Here is a 19230-nt window from a genome sequence, read left to right on the forward strand (position 1 = left end):
ACTTTTTATTAATTGAAGATTTATAATAGCAGAGATTTAAAATAAAGGTTATATGGCTCATTCTTTGATAATAATGTGCAAGTCTTTTTATTTTATTTTTTAAGTTAAAAGTTGTAGACTGATCACAAAACACATGGCACTTCCCACAAATACGGTGCAAAATAGTGATTAAAACTTAAAGGCCCGGTTGCACAGACAGGGCTTAGATTAAGCCAGGATTAAGCCTTAGTTCAATTAGGGCATTTAAGTAGCTTTTATAAAATGTGCCTTAGAAAAAATACATTACTGATGTGCATCTGGAGACAAAACAATGGCATTGACATATTTTAAGATATGTCAGTGCAAGTTACTTTCAGTTAAAACAGCGTTAAGCATGCATTTTAGTCTGGGACTACTTAAGCCTTAATTTTACAACAAATGGCTGGTTAAAAGATTTTTTTACAACCCTGTTACCACAATGATTTGTGATATATATGGTAACACTTACTTTACAAGGTTCATTAGTTAAACATTAGTTAATGTATTAACTAACATGAACTAACCATGAGCAATACATTTGTTACTGTATTTACTAATCTGTGTTAACGTTAGTTAATAAAAATACAGTTGTTCATTGTTTGTTCATGTTAGTTCACAGTGCATTAACTAATGTTAACTAATGAACCTTGTTGTATACACACACATATACATACATACACATACATATATATATATATATACATATATATATATATATATCATTTAAAAATCACTAAACACAATTCGAAATGAAATCGACCTTTTGGACATTTAAAAATAAACAAAGTTGCAAGTTTAGCCAAAATTAAACTAAGTATACCTTTTTAAATGTCTGGTTAAAGTTTATTGACAAAAAAATATTTGCGTTTTGACTAATATTTTATGGACTGATAAAACCTTCAGTCTATTGACTACCAGGGCCGTCATTGCAACCTGCCTAAATTTGTTTTCCCAGTGTTCATAACGTTTACCGAACAATCTCCTGGAGAAAAAAAAAGAAAAAAAAAATGCTGTCCTCATTAAGATTCAAAACTCATACAGTACCAAATATACACAAATGAGGCCAGCGACCTTTAAAATGAGCTATTGATACGCTCAGTTTGAACCACTGGTACCTGGCTCTCCACACAGTCCAGACTGACACACCTCCCTAATTTGATTGGCATATTCTATTTATTACCATATAACCAGATCTCTGCCGCAATTTGTTTTCAAGGCGCCCATCAAACACCCGGCCGGGCCAGTGTTACAGTGATGTCCCGGCACAAGTTGAATATACACAAAGTGGTTTGCCGTGTTTAAATAAATGGAGCTGAAATTTCAATTTTGAACCTTCCCTCTTTCCTGTCAGATAATTTGGTTGATCCAAGTGGCAAATGCAGGGCGGCATAATGCAACATGCCTCTTAAGTGCCAGTAGGTTAGACGCTGAGGGGAGGCCCAGATCTCTCCCTTTAACGCCACTCAAACAGACTCTGCCTCTCTGCTCCGCTGCCTGGGGATCATTAAAGACATTTACGGCTCTGTAGAAGTCTCCAATTCGCTTTGATTCAAACTGATCTGGGTCTGGAGTTTATCTGTCAGTATATGATAAATGCTGAAATAAAAACAAATCATCGAGCGGCACGAGAAAGAGATGCTCTGGGGTCAGAGATGTCGGCACCAGGATCTCCCCTCTCACGTTATCGCGTATAATTAAGACACAAAGTTGCGTTAAGTGAGTTATCATTGACTTGTACAGTTAAATGTGTACTTAAAGAGACAAATACTCCTTTTACGGTTTGAGTCTTCAGTCTCATCAGCATGCCCTTGGTGTGTATTTTAATCGGAGCGACTGGAATTATTGCCTGTTACGGCTGTGTATCCTTTAGGAAAAGTGGAGGAACTATACTCGATATCAACAACATTAGCAGGAGAGCTGTTCTCATTGCATTTTAATCAACTTTGCTGGATTGAATTTCAGAAATGTAATTCTGCCCTCCACTGGCACAAAAAAGGTGCACACAGAAAGGCAGGCATTTCCTGTCTGACTGATACCAGGTAGATATAGTGTGTGTGTGTGTGTGCGTGTGTGCGTGTGTGTGTGGTAGCCTACATAATCACATACAGTTTGCCAATTAAAGGATCACTTACATAAAATCACTTTAAGTAGTTAATGTGTTTTTTGCATATTACTGGTTAAAGTGAAGAAACATGATTATAGAACATTCTACAAGAAATACATGATTTCCTTCCGTATGTATTTAAACAAGGACCTTTAACTTAAGAAACATGATAATAATTGAATAAAATAGGCAATATCTTTGCAGAAATTATACAAGGAAAACATTATTTCCTACAGTATGTATTTAAACACACTTGATAATGATGACATTTAATCTCTTTATTGTTTTTTGGTGAACAACTCACCACATTTTTCCAAATAAAGCATCACTTACATAAAATCACATTAAATAAATGAATGCATTTTTTTTTCTTTGCAAATTATTGGTTAGAGTGAAGAAATATGCTAATAATTGAATAAAATATGTAATTTATTTGCATAAAGTATACAAGAAAAGCAAGATTTCCTATAGAATGCATTTAAATGCACTTGATAATGACCTTTAACCTCTTTATTATTTTTAGTGAACAACTGCCTCACCGCATTTTTTTTTTTTTTTGCCAAATAAAGCAACACTTACATAAAATCACATTAACTAAATAAATGCATGTTTTTTTTCTTCTTCTTTGCAGAGTAAAGTGAAGAAGCGTGATAATAACTGAATAAAACAGCCAATATATTTGCAGACATTTTACAAGAAAAACATATATTCTACAATATGTATTTAAACACATTTAACAATGACCTTTAACCTTGTTATTTTTATTTATTTTTTGGCGAACAACTGCTTCACCACATTTTGTTTTAATTCTCTTCTTTTCATTTTCAACATGCTTGCGTTATTATCCAACCCTGGTTGAACATGAAACAAAAGCCTGATGCCTCACTGAGAGGTGACACAGTCTCTCCCAGGAGGCATCGGCAGTGCCCATGTCACCCGGGGTGTTGCCAGGAGCGACGGGACCGGTGCTCCGAAAGCAGGGGGGGGGGGGGTTTGGGGAGATCTAGCACAAACAATCATCCCGGCTTCCACCCCCTCTCCTGATGCTCTTTGAGCACCTTCAAATGCCTGCTCCTCCTTGAAGAGCATCGCTGCTCCAGGTGCTAAAAAGCCACATGTTAATCCAGGCCTGTCTGATAGGCAAATGTCTCTATGAGCCAAAGCATGAATAATAATGACTGTCTATGGAGACATATCAACTACAGTAAAGCCTGCAGTGCTGCTGGGGAAAAGAAAAAGCTATAGATTAACTAACAGTAACAAAGTCGGCAGAAATAAACTACGCAAAGTGACATCACTTAGCTAAAACTTATGAAAACAAAACACATCTCAGATTCATTCTACCAAATGTATAATTTTACTTCTCCTACTGTGAAGGAAGGGGAAGGTGTTTACTGGGACTCCTGGGGAAAGCAGGGAAAAAAAATCATTTGGTGTGCATGCCAAAAATCTTTTGGTAATTACATGTAGGAGCAGCTTTTCTGACCGCAATGCATTTCTAACAAAGACACCTGCATTTCCAGCTGAAAGGGCAAATCATAAAGCATTTGTCATTCTGATTCGAATGCTCCTACTCAGGGAGTATCTCTGTTACAGCCAAGTCCACAAAAAAAAAAAAAACACTTGACAGAGTCTCAAGTCTCTCTGGTAAGCACATATGTGATACAGAACAGACTAAAATCTGAACATGGCTCATTTCAAGAGTGTTTTAATGTGTTTCCTGAACCCTACTAGGAAGTGCTCATTAATTTGGCCAATACACCCTGTGTCACAGTTCTTGTCATGCAGAGAAAGAATATAGGCCATTTCGAGAGGCCTAATTTACTCTCTGACTGAAAAAGGCCCTGCTTTTTTGCCATAAAGGGCAGAACACTCAACACAGGTGAAGGTTTTTAACAGCTCTCATCGCAAACACTGTGCATATCTTGGGTTCATCTAACATGACTCTGCGCCTCATTTTAGCTCTCTAACTCACTAATAATGCACATCTGACAAGTGTGACCACATTATGAACTTATAAACATAGGCTAATAAAAGCATGGTGGAAATAAATTGTTTGTAGAGAGCCACAGTAGTTGACTTCATTTTAAAATACGCTAAATTGAATTTTATTAATTGAGATGTTGGCGGTGTTAGGGAGGATATTTTTCAGTAGCGTGACAGCTAGTAGTTATTTTCAAAATAGTGTAGGTTATTTCACTACGGAGCTAATTTATCCAATAAGTCATGATATAGTGCGTTTTCAACTGAAAAATTGAACGCACTGACCAAACGAACATCTCTTTGTCTCTCTCATAGACGTAGCACTGGAAAGTCTGATTCATTCTAGCGAATCAGTTCATCAAAACGGTTTCCTCACCATTAGTCAGGTTAGACGCCATATTGAATTTAACGTGGATGAAAACAAGGCTGTTACAGTCTTTACAATGGCACACACAAAGGTCCTAGATCACAATTTTTACAACTCACAAACTTTAAAACTTTTTTGGAGTTTTTGTCTTTTTTTTTCCCCTCAGAAAGATGATGTGAGGTGAACGATTGGTATGTTGTACAATCCAATGAACACACTGTTTTCCATCCCTTACAGCCTCGTTTTCATTCCTGTTGAAAATTAAATATGGCACTACCCTGAAAATTAAATATGGCACTACCCTGACTAAAGCCAGATTCACAATGTACGATTTTGGCCACGTCTGAGACAAGTTTTGTTAATCCTAAAAGATTCCTCTGATCCTAGGCCAAAATCTGAAGTCTTTTATCGCTAGTTTGGCATGTTCGCCAACAGCTGATTAATGACCACTGCGATCAGATTTTAACTGATCGCAATGAAATAACTGATTTAAGAAGGCAGTGTCTGAAGATTTGATGACAGTCCTGTAGTGTGGCTTTCTTCTACAACAACCGTAAAATCAAAAACTAATAGGAGTGCAAAATCTGATGATGCAATTAGTGAGACAACAAACCGCTTGCTCCACACACGTCTTTGTTTTTTCCAGTTTTCTTTTTTAAGTAAAGCCATGATCAAAATTAACACTAGAGATTGTTTTTGTTTGCTAGCCACTATTTCCATCCTGCATGTAAATGCAGCTCACGTCACTGAACGTGTCATCGAACAGATTAATGATGTAAAACTATGGACGAGACTTCTTGCGTGAGTCCGTTTTTGGTGCGTCTTGACTGCCGTACAGTCTGACATTAATGACTGAGATCCCACAGTGTGACATGGCTTACAGTGGGGATCATGTTTGTACAGTCTGACAAGCAAAAGTCATAAAGGTCTGTTATAAATCGTACAGTGTGCACCCAGCTTATTAAGGTCTATATATAGCGCTGGAAAGTTACCTTCATTGAGTCGGTTCGTCTTAAATAATTCCCTCTCCTATGTAGCACTGGGAAGTCCAATTCATTCTAGCGAATCTGTTCATCCTGAATGGTAATGCTGAAAAAGTCTGATTTATTTTAGCAAATTGGTTCATCCTAAATAACTTTTTCTCCTGTGTAGCACTGGAATCGGTTCATCCAGGCAGTTCAGATTCACAAAAATGATTCGACTCCCTATACTATAGTAACGCTTAGTTAGAAACTTAAATACACAGTGATGATTACTTAAATACAAACAGCTGTGATGATTAATGTAGTGTCCATGGTGACTGATCAGTGACGGGAACACAGTGACAAAGAGACACACGTGATGAATGTCAATAAACTGAACTAAACCTGAACATAATGGTGACTGTGCTCCCACCTTTGGAGGTGGACGAGGTGATGGTGAAGGGATGGTGAGAGGCAGAAGACGAAGAATAATGGCAGGATGTGGCGGGATGGTGATGGGAGGATGATGACGAGGTCCGTGAGGCGCTGATGTAAAACGCCTGGTGGTGCAAACCCAGAACACCCCAGTGCCGACAGCCTACAGTGGAGTGAAGGGAGGGAGGAACCAAGATGGTGTAGTAGCTGACGACAACTACGGGACAACCGCGGGAGACATGGCTGATGGATCCACAGGTACAGACGGAGAGCTGATAGAATCGAGCGACTTCGCCAGCACTGGAGACCAAGGCGATGCCGCAGCGACGAACGTCGAGCGCGGAGCCAGAATGCCTGAGGGCTGAGGTGGAGCCGGTGTGATGGAGGACAGAGGCAACACCGAAGGGAAAAACTAAGCTGCTGCAGCCATAGGGATGTAGGAACGGAGTGCAGCAGACGGCCTGCAAGTCTGTGGTGGAGGTGGTGTGACGACTGACCAAGGGGGAGCCAGAAGGACGAGGGAACCCGGTGTAGCCGCACGACCAAGGGCCTCCGGTGGAGTCAAAGATGGGAGGAGCCAAGACAGAGCCGACAGGTCGAATGGCTGAGATGGAGCGAAGAGATCCAAGGCCGGAGGCGAAGCCGCAGGATCCTCTTGCACTGACGCTGTTGATGGTAACACGACCTGTGGCTCGACGCCATAACAGGGTTTCCACAGAGATGGCGCAGGGCTGTAGACATCCCCCAGCGGTGGGGCTGGAGGACTGGCTGAGCTTTGCAGTGATGGCGGCAACAGAAATGTTGACAGAATCACAGTAATTATAACACAGTCCATGCAGATCAATGAAAATCGAAGTCATTAGAGCTGTCCAAAAACAGAGATGATGGAGGTACCGGGTGGGATAGGGTTGGAGACAGTACTTCCTCATTCAGTCAATCAGCCAGTCCTCGGGTGCTTCTCAATTCTTATTTGTGCATCCTCGTTTCCTTTCCTTCCTTAGCTCCACCCCTTCAGGATGCGAGGAAAGGACGCAAGGAAAAGATGCGAGGACGGAGGAATTGAATCAAGTGAAATGATATCCTTGCTCCATTTAGCGTCACTTCAAAGCGTCATCAGCTGCACTCGAGGGATCTACCCACATGTTGTTAAAAGTTTGGTTATTTAAAAAAATTATAAATATTAATAAAGCAAGATGCCCCGTTGAAATATATGAGATATAAAGTTGATTTAAACTGTAAAAGTAAAGCATACATTTAAATTATTGTGACAGATATGAAGGGGGAGGAGAATGTATACGTGCATCAGGTTTCTCAACAAGAAAGACTTCCGCAAAGGATGCACCTATGTATCCTCGCTCATGACTCCTCAGGAAGCCTCAATTCTTCCTCAGGAAGAATTGTGATGTCCTTCAAGATGACCGAGCTCGATCGTTTTCCGGGTCATAGGATGGAGGACGGAGGAGCGAGGAAACGAGGAGGGATATTGAGAAGCACCCCTCATTTTCCATAGTCACTTCTCCCTTGTCCACTGATGTCACGGGCTCACTCACCTGGTCAGACTTACGATGTAGTTCCACTTCCGGGGCGAGGATCAGCTTTATCTACTTCTTCCCTGGCTCTAGATGATGCATCGTGGCGGGTGGTAGCTCTCTGTCTGCAGGGGGCACACATGAATACTCCGTGGCCGATGGAGGTAATTCGGGCTCTTGGTCTGGCTGTGTTCTGGACCGGGACATGACGCTCTCCAGACAGTGACTTCAGGGTCTCGTCGTCATAAGGGGAGTTGATGGCGAGACAGAAAAACTGACCTGAAAAGGTTCAAAAAAAAAAAAAAAGGCTCTTTTGAGCCACGGCCGCAAATTTTGCTGCATAATCCATGTTTGATTGGTTGTTCTGTAACACTTAGTTCGACAGAAGATTCTAAGATTCACTAACATGAGATTTATTATGAATGAGATTAACAAGCCAACATCCGAGACAGTGTGTTCTGGACACACACAACAACAATGAACAAACAAAAGGAGGAACTTAAATACACAGTGATGATTACTTAACTTCAAACAACTGTGATGATTAGTGTAATGTCCATGGTGACGGGAACACAGTGACAAAGAGACACACGTGATGAATGTCAATAAACTGAACTAAACCTGAACATAATGGTGACTGTGCTCCCACCTTTGGAGGTGGACGAGGTGATGGTGAAGGGATGGTGAGAGGCAGAAGACGAAGAATAATGGCAGGATGAGGCGGGATGGTGATGGGAGGATGATGACGAGGTCCGTGAGGCGCTGATGTAAAACGCCTGGTGGTGCAAACCCAGAACACCCCAGTGCCGACAGCCTACAGTGGAGTGAAGGGAGGGAGGAACCAAGATGGTGTAGTAGCTGACGACAACTACGGGACAACCGCGGGAGACATGGCTGATGGATCCACAGGTACAGACGGAGAGCTGATAGAATCGAGCGATAACACTTAGTTCGACAGAAGATTCTAAGATTCACTAACATGAGATTTATTATGAATGAGATTAACAAGCCAACATCCGAGACAGTGTGTTCTGGACACACACAACAACAATGAACAAACAAAAGGAGGAACTTAAATACACAGTGATGATTACTTAACTTCAAACAACTGTGATGATTAGTGTAATGTCCATGGTGACTGATCAGTGGCGGGAACACAAAAGAGACACACGTGATGAATGTAAACAAGCAAGAGTCAATGAACTGAACTAAACCTGAACATAATGGTGACAACTACTATATTTTCGACTCAGTTATGTAAAATGGTGTGTTTTATTTTGTTGTATTTAGTTTAAATTTACATGTTCAATTACTGTCACACTAATTAAGATTAGCAAAAATATGGTCAATAATAATTTATATCTTGCCCTGTAAAGTAACTTAAGTGTAGTTAGCTACTTTTTGTGTGTAGCCAACTACTGTTTCTTTCCTACAGAAATCTCCACATTCATGTCACGGCCCACAAAGGCCACAATTTTGCCAGCAAGAGCTTTAAATGTAGCACTATGCTTTTCTTGCAGGGTCAAGATGAATAGACAAACATCTACCACAGAAGCAGAAAAAGACATACTGCAAATCCATGCAAATCGGAAAAGCGGCAAAGAGGGGGAGTTTCTGCCAAGCAAGCACTCTTAGCTTCCCCCTTTAGACCACCATCTTTTGTTTGTTCTGAAGTTACACATATAGAGTTGCTATGAGAAGCCAGGAAGGAGTGAAAAAGGGTGGAAACAAGAGGAAAAAAGAGCTATAAGCGTTTCAAGCTATTGCTGAAACAATCCAATTACAATGCCTATCAAACTTAGCTTCACAGGTTATAGCTTCTAATTGCCTGACAAAAATTGACACTTCAGTCGCAACACTGTAATATAATAGAGGGCCAAATTAAATTTGATCGAGGGGCAGAAAACGACGCTATCATTCAGCCGCGCGGAAAAGAGATCAACTGGCATGATATAATGGATCAAAAATGAAAATTATTCATTAATCGCGTTGGGTTTTCCAATAATGGAAATGACACAGTTCAGACGCTGCCGTAAAAACACTATTAATTAAAGGGATGATAGATCTAACAAGGCATGGAACCGAGAGAAGTCTTCCTCCACTCCTCTCTGAGGTGAAGGATTGTGGGAATGGGCTGACTGACAGGTCACTTCTCAGCGTGACAAGTGTAATGTGTGTGCGTGTGCGCACATCAGTGGCATGTTGTGGACTTCTTAAATTTATTCAAACGAAAAAATACAATAATAAAGAGGCTATATTATGACCTTTTACAAAGTCGTGATTTTGTAATATTTTACATTGTTGCACCACCTCTCTTCCCAATCAGTTAGTAACGCTTTGTTTAGAATGAAGCGTCTCCTGAAAGAAAAGCACAGTGTGCTCCGATTGGTCGGCTGGACCAGTCTGTTGTGATTGGTCAACTGCTTTGAGCATGTTTTGGAAATGTCACACCCCGTACCATAACCGTGCCTTCCAACACACTACTAACAAAATTAAAATGTAAAAAAGCATAATAGGTCTACTTTAATTATATTATATAATATTTAACATATATATTTATTAAAAGTAAAATAAAAAAATAAAAAAAAATAGCATAATAATATAATATGTATGTAATATAATATTAACACCCAATTTTTTGGAAAAAGCACTGCCTCTTTTACCTTTTCAGAGAAAACACCCCTGGTGTGTGTGTGTGTGTGTGTGTGTGTGTGTGTGTGTAAAAAGGCAAGAGACCCAATATTCAGCTGCAGATGAGATGTGTGCGTGTGTCTGTGAGAAAGAGGCAGATGAAGAGAGGAAGATAAGAGAAAAAGATGACAGCACTCAAAGGCTAAAGGCAGCGCTTTCTCTCATCTCCTGACCACCAGCTGACCCTGAGACTGAGAGCCGAGAGCCGATGGAGTGACCCGGCTCCCCGTGACCCTGCCAAGCTGAGTGCGAGGCTCCCCAGCCGAGCCCACCGGAGCTCCAGCCTCACTGATCTCCAGCCCTGTAATTGGGTCAAAGCTCTGCATTGCCTTATTGATGTGCAAATGCTAACTGTCGAGGCATGTCACTCTCAGCCATATTAGAGAACACCTCGAGGATGACTGCAGGAGATCAAGGACGCCAATGCACCATTTCATATCAAACCCCAAACATGAGAGGGGTACCGTTCATTAAAATTTAGGCCATCAAGAAATATCCAATTCAAAAGAAATGTCTAATTTGAAGTGGTCCTTAACAGGACACGATCATATCTTAATGTATTCAACAACTAGTTTTGACATATGAGTAATGGCACCCTAAAAAAGTATGTTCTTACAAATTATGATAAGAATTAAAGTGATGGAATGTATGAACATGTCAGCTAAGCAGAAGGAACTACATCAGTCAGAAAGTCAAAAGATATCATTTGTCAAAAGTATTTTTTAGAATTAAAAAAAAACATCATGGAGTATTGGAGGACATGGAGTTTATCTGAAGCAAAGGAAACAATCAAAAATTGATGGGAAAATAATCAATAGTACAAAAATATAGCTAAACAAAAAACAATCATGAAATATGAGATCAAATAATGTAGAAATTGCAGATTTTCTAGTTTCAGATGTTCACAACCGGTCTAAAAATTAGCCTGAAAGTGCGCCAAACTGTAAATGTGTATGTATTATTTATTTGTCTGTGTGTGTGTGTGTGTGTGTATGTATATATATATATATATATATATATATATATATATATATATATATATATACACACACACACTACCACTCAAAAGTTTGGGATCAGTAAGATTTTTTATGTTTTTAAAAGAAGTTTCGTCTGCTCACCAAGGGTGCATTTACTTAAAGGTGCCCTAGAATCAAAATTTGAATTTACCTCAGCATAGTTAAATAACAAGTGTTCAGTACATGGAAAAGACATACATTGAGTTTCAAACCCCACTGCTTCCTCCTTCTTATGTAAATCTCATTTGTTTAAAAGACTTCCGGAAAACATGCGGATCTCAACATAACACCGTTACGTAACAGTCGGGATCATTAATATGTATGACCCCAATATTTGCATATGCCAGCCCATGTTCAAGGCATTAGACAAGGAAAGGCAGTATTAACGTCTGGATCTGTGCACAGACAAGGTAAGCCAGCAAGAACAACAGCGAAAAATGGCAGATGGAGCAATAATAACTGCATGTCAGATGGAGCAATAATAACTGACATGATCCATGATATCATGATATTTTTAGTGATATTTGTAAATTGTCTTTCTAAATGTTTCGTTAGCATGTTGCTAATGTACTGTTAAATGTGGTTAAAGTTACCATCGTTTCTTACTGTATTCACGGAGACAAGAGCCGTCGCTATTTTCATTTTTAAACACTTGCAGTCTGTATAATGCATAAACACAACTTCATTCTTTATAAATCTCTCCAACAGTGTAGCATTAGCCGTTAGCCACAGAGCATATAGCCTCAAACTCATACAGAATCAAACATAAACATCAAAATAAATACTTTACTCACATAATTCGAAGCATGCATACAGCATGCATGACGAACATCTTGTAAAGATCCATTTGAGGGTTATATTAGCTGTGTGAACTTTGTAAATGCACTGTAATATAGTCAAAGCTCGTGTGGCAGGGAGCAGGCGAATTAAAGGGGCGGCGCGCTGCCAAAATCAGGTATAGGTATAATGCCCCAAATAGGCAGTTAAAAAAATTAATTTAAAAAAATCTATGATTTGAGCTGAAACTTCACAGACACATTCAGGAGACACCTTAGACTTATATTACATCTTGTGAAAAAGCATTCTTGGTAGGGCTGCACGATATATCGCATGAGATTGTCACGCGCATTTCGTCAGTAAAGCCGGTTCCCTGATTACCGCTAAATCGCCATCACCTGCTTTCAAATGGAGCTGCATTTAATAGACAGAGCCGTAGTTCACTGATAAGCCACGCAATATCGCGTTCATATCGCAGATGAATCGCCTTCGATAATTGCTGCTCAAGAAACATTTATTGTTTACAATTGTACAAAATAGATGTGTACAATATTTTTTTTTTCAGGATTCTTTGATGAATAGAAAGTTCAAAAGAACAGCGTTTATTTGAAATCGAATCTTTCGTAACATTATAAATGTCTTTACTGTCACTTTTGATTGATTTATTGCATCCTTGAATAAAAATGAAATAAAAAGTATTAATAAAAGTATGAATAAAAGTATTAATTTCTTTAATTTCTTTTCAAAAAAAATAAAAACAAAAATTCTTACTGACCCCAAACTTTTGAACGGTAGTGTAAAATGTTACAAAAAGCTTTGTATTTTAGATAAATGCTTTCTATTCATCAAGGAATCCTGAAAAAAAAAAAAAATACACAACTGTTTTCAACATTGGTAATAATAACAAATATTTCTTGAGGAACTAATCATCATATTAGAATGATTTCTGAAGGATCATGTGACACTGAAGACTGGAGTAATGATGCTGAAAATTTAGCTTTGCCATCACAGGAATAAATTACTTTGTAAAATATATTCAAATAGAAAACAGTTATTTTAAATTGTAATAATTTTTCACAATATTACTGTTTTTACTGTATTTTTAATTAAATAAATTAAGCCTTGGTGAGCAGACAAAACTTCTTTTAAAAACATTAAAAATCTTACCGATCCCAAGCTTTGAGCAGTAGTGTATATATATATATATATATATATATATATATATATATATAGTATAGTATATATAAATAGTGTGAGAGCAACGTATAATTAAAGAAATGTGCGTGTGTGTGTGTATGTATATATTACAAATACAAAAGTATAAGACTTTGATTTAGGTTAAAAAAAAAAGACAATTTTCATTTTTGAAGTCCATCACAGCAAAAATGGGACAAAAGTATGCACATCACTGGCAAAAATGCTGAAGTTGTATGCTCAACAAAGTAAATAATAAAAACAGGAAAAAAATTGGCACACCAAGGCTCCAAAAATGCAAAAATTTTAATAACAAACTCTCACACAGGTGACGTTTCGCGCATGCAGGCTCTTCATCACATGTATCCGGAATCTATATAGGTTAAAAAAAAACTGCAGCAGATAGTCAAGAGACCTTCAAATGGAATTTTTGCAGTGGATTTAATGGGGCTTTATGGGAAGCATTAAGTTCATTACATTTCTTTTATAGCCTTGACATATCTAGTAGACTGTTAATGTGTTCCTCTCGGTTGATTGTACATGTGCACGCAGCGTTCCGAGGATCAAAACATCAGATTGCTAGGACTGTCATGCTGTGAAAGAATTTAAAAGTACTGGTATCCCAGTCTCATAATTGGGTATCGATGGCCAACGATTCTCTCAATTTCATCGTTTTTCCACTTGGACAATCTGGTGGAACTCTAAGACAACCTAATTATAACCCCCGCTGAGGAGGCCGGCCCTGAGCAAGGTTTCATAACTGTCTCAACTTTCTCATCCTCTGCAAACTTTCACAGGGACATGACACTGATACTAATCACACCAAGCCAACCTGACAATGCTGTAGCGAAGAGTTAATCATGGTATGAACATTACCACAATTTATTCAATGCTACTTTTTTCTCCAAATCAATCTTGGTGCCTTGTTCAGCAGTGGGAAGAGAGGTTTTCAGAACTGTGCACACGCTTTCTGTTGCTGTTTAAAATGGTAGCTTTTTATGCTACAAGACACTTTTTATAAAAGTAGTTAGCAATATTACAAGCTACTTTTACTTAAAAATAAAAAATACATAAATTCAAAAAACCTAGCTAAGCTTTTTAATACAGTTATATTATTTAAAGGTACACTATATAAGGGCTTTTCACACTTGAAATAGTTAACCCTGGGACATTTTAAACCTCGGGTAAACAGAATACTGGGTTATCTGGCTTCACGTTTCACACTGTTCTTAATTTACCTGGGGTTAACAATTAATCCTGGGTATTCAAAAGCTGACGTTTTCACACTGTACTTTTCTAAACCCTGGGTTAACATTCTTATTTACATATTCAACCTGTTTACATAGCTCTAGCATTGCGTATTCTCATATTGCCGACTGTACTATCAAGTTTATACTGAATGAAACGTCTTTTCCACACTCAAATTGTCGCATTTCTGTCAGCATTTGACATTTTTCCTCTCAAACACTGAATTTACTGTTTATATAAAATGCGCAGTGTTTCCGAGACTGTCCAAAGCAGGCTAATATGAGTACGTCATTGGTCGTCTGTTGCTAAGCGTCTTAACACCGCAAAAGCAGTGCTAACCCTGTTCCGGAGCAGGATTTCATAACCCCAGGTAAAAAGCAGTGCTAAGTCCGCTTCTAAATTACAAGTGTGAAATGTTCCTTTACCAGGGGTTAAAAGTGGTGTTTAGATTGACGATAACCCAGGGTTAAGCGCAGCGTGAAAAGCCCTTATGTAAACAAAAGTGCATGCATTTTGTGGAAGAACTTTGTTTTGCTGTGTGACTATGTGGATGAATATGGTTCTTTCAAAAGAGACAGATTATCCTACTGCTCATAAAACATTCACTACTAGGCTTAAGAGTTATAACCAGTTTAGTTGGAAAGGATCTCAAGCTGACTAGCTGAAGACATTACTATAGCTATATATAGACACAGTACTTCATTGAAAATAAATTCCAGCACAGCGCTACAACAACCCATAATGAAACTACCCTTCACAATAGACGGGTTTCTGTGCAACGTCATCACAGAGATGCATGCACAACTAGGGGGCAGAAGGCAATTGTCGCACCATTACTGAGACTCTGAGAGTTAATTTCTTAATACAATTGTCAGAGTCCTAGGCTTCCAAAGCAATAAATGGGCACAAAGTTACAACTTACGCACTACTAAATATTTTTTTTGTTGCACCATTAAACTTAGTTGAAGCATAACTTTACGTACACAATAAATATTTACAGAAGCCTCCTATGAGGAGTAACGGTTGGAATAAAATAGCAGAATGACTGAACTGCATCAATAAGCTCTTGTTTTACCTGACAGACTTCATTCTTTACACATATATGATGCTGCTGACATTTACACTCTCTTACATTTTAAGAAAGAGAACATTATGTGAAAAGATTACTTTGTTAGCCACTCTTCAACACGAACCCGTCCTAACAGCGCGCCGCTGTGTGCATCGGTCCCATCACTCCGTGTTGTGCATGTCAAATAAAATCAGTCATAATCAATAAATGTCATTTCTTATGTTTTTTTGTATCAGTATTTATTTATTGATCCTTATTAATTTCGTTTTAAATACAGTTTCTAAATGTTATTTACATATAAAAACATTCATGATTAAGTAGTAGGCTATTATATTTAATGGAAACGTATTTTTATTGTTAGCTACGTGAGGTAAAATCAGTTAGAATGAAGGATAAACTGAAATTCACAGAATTTCAACAACTTCTGCTCATGTATTTGAAGGATAACTGAGGGTAAACGTCATATTATGGGACTACGCATTACTTTACGGAGACCTTACGAGCTACTAGCTAAGTTCTGCCTTAAGAACAAATGGCGCAACCGAATAAAGTACAGAGTTAGTTACAAACTAGCTAGTAGTTACAAAGCCACTAGTGTGGACTTTACATTCCAATTTAAGAAAGAACTTACGAACGGCTGGTGCAACCCTACTCTGATGACTAACATTATAACTTAGCCTACTAGTCAGCTAACATTTTACATAATGTTACATTAATATGCAAATGAATCAAACGAACTCTGAAATGGCAGTTTATTATTGAGTCAACAACAATTTACAAACAATGCGAAATCTATGTTAATTACAATGGTTGATTAACGTTACAATCTTCTACAGGTGTGATGCCGAGTTTTGCATAACGTTACATGCCAAGAAGTGCGTGCACCTACAAGTACTGTTTAAAAACGGTATAATATTAATATATCTCTATTAGAATTCCAGCAGTGTAGATACTTGTAAGTGTATTACTGCCCTCCACAGGTCAAAGTTTGAACTAAATTGTTATATATTTGCACTCTGGGCTCAACTGTTTTTCTGTACGTAGTATTGTTTATTAGTTTGATGTTTATGGAGTTTGGTCTATTAATATCACTGTCTTAGTACATTAAAGGTGCAGTATGTAAGAATTCTGTCCACTAGAGGTCACTAGAGGCCTATTCAAAACAAAGGCGTAGCTTGATGACGCCAAGTTTGAGCGCGGAATCTTGACATGTGGTCTTCACCTCAACGGACGGTGCAAAAGAATAGGGATTTGAGTCGGGAAGAAATCATGTTCATGGATGCGATTATTAACATTACCGTAGTATGAAGCAGAGCAGGACCGAGTGTTGTGGGAGCTGAACGAGGCCGATGGAGCGATTGCACAACACACTCCTCACGAGCAGCGGAACTTTTATTATGACACAGTCACCGGCGCTGCTTCCGCTTTTCTGGTCATGAGTATGAGGTAACACAGCTCTGTTTATCATATTAGATACATTTGAGAGTGTTAAAAATGATGTTATAACTTTACTCTGGACATTCGCTCGGTGGCTGCTGTGAGACACTTGTTGCACACTGCAGTAAGATAGATCGATTTTAGAATATCATATTAAATGCTGGATGGCTTGTGTTGATAAATGGCATTCAATTCATTTTAAAACGTATTATGATGGAGAAAATTCTGTATTACTGTTAATAAAAATAAAGCTGCATCTGATTATGCTATGTTAGCTACTTGACACAATAGTGTTTTTCTCTGAGGCATGGTAAAGCATGGTACTCGCAAACAAATCAAGAAAATTAGATTTACACATTAAGACTAAACATGTTGAGCTATATAACAATAATTAGTTTTCTGTCTATAAATATATCAAAACAGTTGTTCCCTTGTCTATTAAAACATGTAAATATTAAAGCGTCTTTGGTGTTTCCATGGTTTCTACAAAATAAAACTGGAAACCGAGGGTAACGCGGGTATGACGCAATTGACTCCTCACACGTCCCGGAGTCTTGGTTAAAATTGCGATTTACAAATAGTTGGAAACATTTGGGATATTGTAAGTGCTCAAAATATACAACACTGGCCTAGTGGTTTTTGGATTTTTTTACTGCAAAAATATTACATACTGCACCTTTAAGCCATGTTAGGCGTTTTTCCGGCATAAGACTCCTTAGCGGTCTTGCCCCCTGAATGCGCTCACATCCAGTATTGTTTGTATACAAGAAACCAGTCTATAGATAATACTCTGTTAGAGAGTTACATATGGCAATTTACCTGTTCAATAACATACCTTACTTTTGATTCTCTGAGCCGTGTGAAGTCACACTACTCAAGCCTCGCCCACGGCCGCTGACTGACAGTCCTGAATTACCATAGTTTCGCCCTCAACGAATTGTACACCGTCCGCCATTTTCTCCACGCTCGAGCAGCTGTAGTGACAGAAATGAAAGTAATTAAGATGTTTAGTTGTTGGATGTAAGAGTGAACATAACAGTCTTCATTTACTCCATCTGAGTGCAGCTGATTAGTTTTAGTTTTGATAGATCTAATATATATGCAATTTCTGTACTGCTGTTTACATTCACAGACATAACTATGTTTATGTGAACTGTGTGTGTTTTTGACAGTTTAAAGGATTAGTTCACTTCTGCATGAACATTTACTCTCCCCCATGTCATTCAAGATATTCACGTCTTTCTTTCTTCAGTTGAAAAGAAATGAAGGTTTTTGATGAAAACATTCCAGGATTATTCTCCTTATAGTGGACTTCAATGGTCTCCAAAAAGTTGAAGGTCAAAATTAGTTTTAGTGCAGCTTCAAAGGGCTTTAAACGATACCAGACGACGAATAAGAGTCTTATCTAGCGAAACAATCTGCCATTTTCTTTAAAAAAAAAATACAACTGTTTATGCTTTATAAACACAAATGATCACCTTGCAAGTGCTTCCACCATTCTGCTTTCCGTGTTCTTCGAAAAGCTTACACTTTATGTCCTACGCCTTCCCTATTCAACTTACGAACTGTGTGCTCACACCGCTGGCGGTGAGAGCATCAAAGTGACAGGAAGTCATTCATTTTCAATGAGAGCCGGCAAGCTCCAGCGAGAGCGGCGCGTCTTGGACGGTGAGAGCGTCAAGGAGAGTTGAAGTCAGGTCAACTTTATGGTAATGATCTATGACACGGTTCGGCGGCAACCAATCGGAATGTAGAGGTCCTCGCTTGAGAGGATTCCGATTGGTTGCCGCAACTTGTCATTTACTTTGACCCTCCCACCGGCAGCGGTTTGAACGAACAGTACAGCCAAAGACAAGTCATTTCACTCGGCAGCCATCTTTGAAATGCCTCTCAGGCATGCAAGTGCAGCTCCTATCTCTTTGAATGGGGAAACATCAAATTCTCCAAAACGGTTTGCCAAGCTTTCAATTAAATTTCATATTTGTAATCCTCAATGAAATCTGACAACAACTGTCTCATAAATGTTTTTTCCAGACACCCGAATCATGACAAAATAACTATTTTTCAGGCTGTATCAAGCTAATGCGCAGACCTAAATGTGCGTCACTTGTACCTCATTTCGGAGGCGCGCATCTGACTGTTTCCATAGAAACCGGTGCTTCTAACGGCCACTGCAGTGACGCGATGAAGGCCATATTGCGCGGTGCACTTTCTCCCATTCAAAACAAATACGAGTGACACATCTTGTGTTATTCTATAGTCTTTGGTACAGCGTTGTTGGCAGGGCAGCCAAGGCGAATGTTGACGCTCTCGCCAGCGGCAGTGTGAACACAAGGTAAGTTGAATAGGGAAGGCATATGACATACCGCGTAAGCTTTTTGAAGAATACGGAAAGCG

At 38.8% G+C, this 19230-nt stretch overlaps 1 long non-coding RNA gene across 12 annotated transcripts in view; it reads right to left on the reverse strand.

The window, feature by feature from the left end:
• Nucleotides 1-19230, reverse strand: part of LOC125268527 — a 128115-nt gene that overhangs the window by 90704 nt on the left and 18181 nt on the right. For all 12 annotated transcript variants that reach the window (XR_007184920.1, XR_007184917.1, XR_007184915.1 and 9 more), the window contains exon 2: nt 17669-17807. This is a non-coding gene — a long non-coding RNA (uncharacterized LOC125268527). The remainder of the gene's footprint in view (nt 1-17668; nt 17808-19230) is intronic.

Source organism: Megalobrama amblycephala, linkage group LG5, assembly GCF_018812025.1.
Source record: "Megalobrama amblycephala isolate DHTTF-2021 linkage group LG5, ASM1881202v1, whole genome shotgun sequence".
Classification (NCBI taxonomy): Eukaryota; Metazoa; Chordata; class Actinopteri; order Cypriniformes; family Xenocyprididae; genus Megalobrama; species Megalobrama amblycephala.